The sequence below is a fragment of the Schistocerca gregaria genome, chromosome 2 (assembly GCF_023897955.1).
Source record: "Schistocerca gregaria isolate iqSchGreg1 chromosome 2, iqSchGreg1.2, whole genome shotgun sequence".
Taxonomy (NCBI): Eukaryota; Metazoa; Arthropoda; class Insecta; order Orthoptera; family Acrididae; genus Schistocerca; species Schistocerca gregaria.
The window spans coordinates 316413249-316419248 of NC_064921.1; the positions used below are offsets into that span (position 1 = coordinate 316413249).

Below are 6000 nucleotides of genomic sequence, written 5' to 3' on the forward strand. Positions count from 1 at the left end.
CATAATGCCTTACAAAAATAAGAACAATGTTTGATATCCATTGAATTTTAACAAATTTAGTTTTTCTATGTAAAATCTTGTGAAATATGATTTGCAAACAGTTAGTTATTAAAAAAACTTAAGATTTCTTCCTTCTTGCATAATTACTTGAATTGCTAACATTTACAAGAGATCTCACTCGGAAGTAATATATTTTAATTTAGTTGGTTCTTAGAACATTATGGTATACGTTAGTGAACAGATATAGTATTACTTTGTCATTTCTTCCCAGTAACATAAATACATTATTATAGGTTATTAAAATTTTGAGATATTCACAAGACACACAGTATTTAACATTAGTCAGCATACAACTCATAATTATATCTTACAATATTAAATAATAACAAATAAATGGAAATGTAGTCACATAAAATAGCATAAACAGCCCAATATTGAATTGATATATTTTCTAATCCCTTTCGCTGCTATGGGCTTGAATATGTATCCTGCTACACCATTGCCCAGGTTTTTTGGAATTATATAAGTGCACCATTTAGATTTTTCTACAGTACTATGGACATCCGAAAGCACCTTGTACCACCCATACATGTATCATACAACATATGTGCCTCATTGTGTTCTGTCATTCGCAGAAAACTATGTTTCAATATCTTGAATCATTTATGGGATATGACAATTTTATGACCACATAATTTGAGATGCACAGGGACATGAATGGACATGTCACATGCGAGTGTCCTTCATATATAAAACCCAATAACTTGGGAACAAAATGAGATATACTTCTGCTCTTAATTTTAAATAAAATTTTTGATATCTTATCTGCATTTCATTCACTGCAGTGTATGAGCTAAACTCAACCACACACAAAGTTTACACAGTGCATTTTTACCTCTGTGAACTTTTTAAAATTTCATGCGAAGTTTCATTTAATTTGATGCAGTGCAGTATGTATGATGGACAATGAAAAGAAATTCAGTTCTTTATCGAGTGAAGGTATCAGACTTTAAGGTGTGCAAATTTTTTACATCTAATTGTTTTTTAAAAATTGGGTGATACGCATGTCATATAATCCAGAACACTGTCCCTCCAGCATTTGGCAAGCAGTACAGCTGTAACAAAAGCAGCCACAGTACAGCATACAAAGAGCTCATCTGCAGCAGCATAAGGATTAAACAGGTGTATGGTGTAGTACTATAAATTAGTCTCAGTTTGTTATATTACATAACTTTTGTTCATCAGACAATGCCATACACTTAAAGTCAGCTGTTAGCCATTTTCTATGTTGTTTGGTCTATTGTAGACTTGCAGCTTTATGTGGTGCTGTGAACAATAGGTTTTTGTGAGCTACTCGACTCCAAATGGCCATTTCATGCAGTTCCATTCACAATGTTCACTCATGAAATGGTTGAGGCGGATGTGTCAAATTTGAAACCTTTATTTATTGCCAAGGTGTGACACTCCATGTCCCTGTTGATGGGGATCTTTTTACAATCACTGTGCTTAAGCTCTGTTACATAGCTGTGAGTGGTATCTAATAATGATAAACTAAGTATTTTTAGATTTTTTGTCAGTTCTGTTTCAATGTTGGATGCTGATTTATGGTCACTCATTTTGTGTTCAGAATGTTTACTGTTATTCCGAATTTTTTGACAGCAACATTTACACAGAGGTGACAAAAGTCATGGGACAGTGATACACACATATACGGATGGCAGTAATATTGTGTACACAAGGTATAAGAGGTTATTGCATTGCTGGAGCAGTCATTTGTGCTTGGTGATCTGTGTGGAAAGATTTCCGACATGATTATTGCCGCAAGATGGGATTGAAACTTTGAACGCAGAATGGTAGTTGAAGCCTAGACCCATGGGACATCCTATTTCTGAAATCATTGGGGAATTCAATATTCTGAGATCCACAGTTTCAAGAGTGTGCTGAGAATACCAAATTTCAGGCATTACCTCTTACCACGGACAACACAGTGGCCAAAGGTTTTCACTTAATGACCAAGAGCAGCAGTGTTTTCACAGAATTGTCAGCACTAACAGACAAGCAACACTGCATAAAGTAAACACAGAAATCATTGTGCGATGTAAAACGACGTAACCATTAGGACAATGCTATGAAATTTGGTATTAATGGGTCATAGCAGCAGATGACCAACACGAGTGCCTTTGCTGACAGCCCATCATCTGCAGTGCCTCTCCTGGGCTTCTGACCATATCGTTGGACTGTAGACAAGTGGAAAACCATGGCCTGGCCAGATGAGTACCGATTTCAGTTGATAAGAGCTGATAGTAGGGTTCGAGTGTGGCATATGCCCCCGCCAAAGCCATGGACCCAAGTTGATGACAAGGCACTGTACAAGCTGGTAGTGGCTCGACAGTGTTGTGGGCTGAGTTTACACAGAATCGACTGGGTCCTCTGGTCCATTGGCTACTTTTGGAGACCATTCTCAGCTATTCATGGTCTTCATGTTCCCAAAAAACAATGGGTTTTGTATGGATGGCAGTGCATCATGTCACAGGGTCACAACTGTTCACGATTGTTTTGAAGAACATTCTGGAACATGAGTCCCATCAAACATTTATGCGATATAATCGAGAGATCGGTTCATGCACAAAATCCTGCACCGGCAACACTTTCATAATTATGAACGACAATAGAGGATGCATAGCTCAATATATCTGCAGGGGACTTCCAATGACATGTTGAGTCTGTGCCACTTTGAGCTGCTGCACTAAGCCAGGTAGAATGAGAGCCCGTACTATATTAGGAGATATCCCATGACTTTCGTCACCTCATTGTATATGGCAGTGTTGCTAATATTGCCACTGAAAAGAGTTTCATAATTTAAAGTGCAGGTGAAAGCTACTAATTAGTCATATGTAAGTAGTTAGTAGAGTCTGTTGTGTGCATTCCAAGATCATCTTCCCTGTTTTCCAGTTTCTGATGGAAGTGAGGAAAAGATCTGGTGTCACTTGTGTGTCACAGTATGTGTGAATATGTAGTCTTTCCTCAAGTTCACCAGAATCCTCAGATTTATTTAGTATGTTGCCCATAATGAAAGGAAACTTAAAACCCATGTGCATGTAGACCTTCCATTTATTCCTGTGTCTCCTGTGTACTGGTGATGTGTTCTACATATTAAAAATCACTCTGTATGTTAATACTAAAACTTTTACATTGTATTTATGTTTTGCAGCTTTCTGGTGCGTAATGCCCTGCATTTGCTCACCATTCATTGGCAGAGCAACTCCTTCAAACACATCAAGAATTTGTTTCCTTAAATATACTGACATGTACAAGAATATTCTGAACTTCTGTCCAATCACTGCCATTTAATGTGAATCATTTCATAAAAGTTTGCAGAAGCGACTTAGAACAGATTTATAATTTTTATACATTGTTGAAACCCATTGTTCATAGTTAACTCACTGTTTTATAATGAACTTAAGAATGATGTAACAAAAGGAGACAAATGTAATATTGTATTTTGGTAGGAGTGTTTTAATATTTCTGCAACTGTTGTATCATTCACGGAGTTATGGCTAGCAAATCCATCCAGTGGAATTGTAATGTATTCTCTTTTTAAAATGACAGCTTTAGTAAGCAGTGGCATGGGAGAAGTAACCTGCCGGGCTAAATACTGCAACTGTATTTTGGGAGCACAGTATACAATGGAATAACAAGTTCATGGTGATTGTAACTAGCACAAACGAAAAACACTTTTTTACTGCAATTCAATAATTTTTTAGCAGACACAGAATGTGAATTGTGGCAATTATGTGCACTGACATAATTGTAGAAAAGCTCACAAGTAAGAGTAAGTATTTAGATGGTGTCATTGTAGGTTTACTGATAGATAACTGCAGTGTTATTTCCAAAATATATTTATTGTTTAGTTTACATTTATGTGAAAAGTGAGACCTTTTAGGAAGTATTTGTTCCTGTGCTTCATAGTTATTGGCTTCAGCCTTATTTTTCAGTTCCTGTGCAGATCGGAGAGGCAAGGGGAACTCACATGTTTCACTAGAAGTTTGTATTTACTAGATATGTCATGTTTTGAGAGATTAGTCACATCAAAACTTGTTCACAGAATAATCAGCTCTCTATTAATTACTATGGGTGTGATGATAAAATGAATACACAATGGCATTAATGCTCAGTGAAATGTATGTTCTAATAGTCCATAGTCCCTGTATTGAGAGGTGGGGAGAAGTTTGTAAGGTGCTTATGAAAATCAAACATGACAAAATACAGATAATTTTCTTACATATACAATTCTCGGACTGCAGACTTCAGGCACATTTGGGCTGAAGCGGTCGGAAACAGTGTGAGGGTTGTGCGTGTGTGAATATGTGTGTTTTCTATTTCCAAAGAATTTTTTCCTCTAAACTACACAGTGGATAGCCCATGCTTTTGTTTCTCTGCTTCTTCAAGTTCGCAATTTCTTTTAAGAAATTGGACTAGTTTACTGTTTCGGTTTTTATTTTTTAGAATATATTTCATAAACTCTTTAAAGCACCTTGTGAAATGATATTTTTGCTGGTTTTTATATCGTGCTTTTGAAATTATTTTTTTCTTACTGAAATTTTTTCCATCATTGTAATTTTATTATATAGGACTTTATCACATTCAGTATTCTATTATGTTTTGCCATAGTTATTTCCTTCACTATTTTGGTGATTGTTCTGAAGATTTGTTCCCAACTTTCATTGTTAATTTCCTATAATTATGAGCTAAATTTGCAAATATAATCCCTAATTTCTTTGAGAGTCTAGATGTATTCCCTTCTACCATTATTCTGCAGCTTTGCTAATATTTCATCCTCGGCTACCTCAGTGTTGACAGTAAACTTTAACTTTCATTTGAATATTTGGTTTCGAAAAATGTTGGCCTATTGTAATATCAGTTTCTTTTCCAGCTCCGAATTTCATGGGCTCCTCCTTTTATACTAACACTACTACATGATTTATTCAAAATTATCCAAGTACCATATTTTGACATTCACAAATATTTTGTTTCCCATGACATTATAAAAAGAGGTACATGCATCAAACAAAAAAAATTCAGATGGAAAAATAGTTAAGATAACAAAGAGCCAGAAAGGCTTCCTAGTGCTTTCCTGTTGACAGCACAATTCCTAGTACCATGAATAGAAACAGTTTGCCTTGCCTCATTGTTACTACAGGTAAATCACCCCCCCCCCCCCCCCACATACACACACACACACACACACACACACACACCTTCTTCCAACAGACTTATTCATTCAAGTAAACAAATAAAACGCATTGGAAATTTGTATCAGTCTTATGCCATTTTGATGTATTTTCTTTCGGTACACTGAAGAATTTATCTGGAAATTATATGTAGTTTGTTTCCCAGTTATTCTCATGAAAGTTGTACTTTAAACTAATTTTCTATGTGGACAGGTACAAGGAACTTAATAAAAATGCAGTACTTGATTCTGCATTTAAAAATTAACATTAACTGTAATACAAGGTTGGAGGAATACAATGTGTAGAAATATTTTTTTATTTACACAGCACACAGTTCTTGGATGAGTGGTACATTTTGTCAATCTTATTCTGATTAGTAGGAAGTGCTCACAAACATGTTGCACATCACAGTTGAAAGAACACATTTATTTGAACATACATACAGCGAGATTTCCTCTTTTCATAATACAGCATAACAAGTACAACAATGCTTCAAAGTTCACAAAAATTATAGTCCACATCACTGACAGCCCCTGGTCCCTGACACCTATTAACTTCTGATGTCTTTTCAACCACAAGTTGTCAAATGCTTTTGTCAGACACTCGGCAAGCTTGTTCTTCCAAAGCCTCACAGTTTTCAGCTTGCTCCTTTGCACTTTGACTATGAACAATCTCACTGAGAAAGCTGTTTCTCTGCTTCGCTTCTCTTACAGATTTGCTTAGTGCAACAGTTCATTGTTTTTCCAAATGCACTCCCAAAAATTGCCAG

At 35.8% G+C, this 6000-nt stretch overlaps 1 protein-coding gene across 1 annotated transcript in view; it reads left to right on the plus strand.

The window, feature by feature from the left end:
* The window catches only part of LOC126336939 (rootletin), a 409210-nt gene extending 404009 nt beyond the window's left edge, over positions 1-5201 (plus strand). Inside the window, exon 34 of the mRNA XM_050001116.1 lies at positions 3212-5201. The gene's annotated coding sequence lies outside the window, so the exon portion shown is untranslated. The remainder of the gene's footprint in view (positions 1-3211) is intronic.
* The last annotated feature ends 799 nt before the right edge of the window (positions 5202-6000 follow it).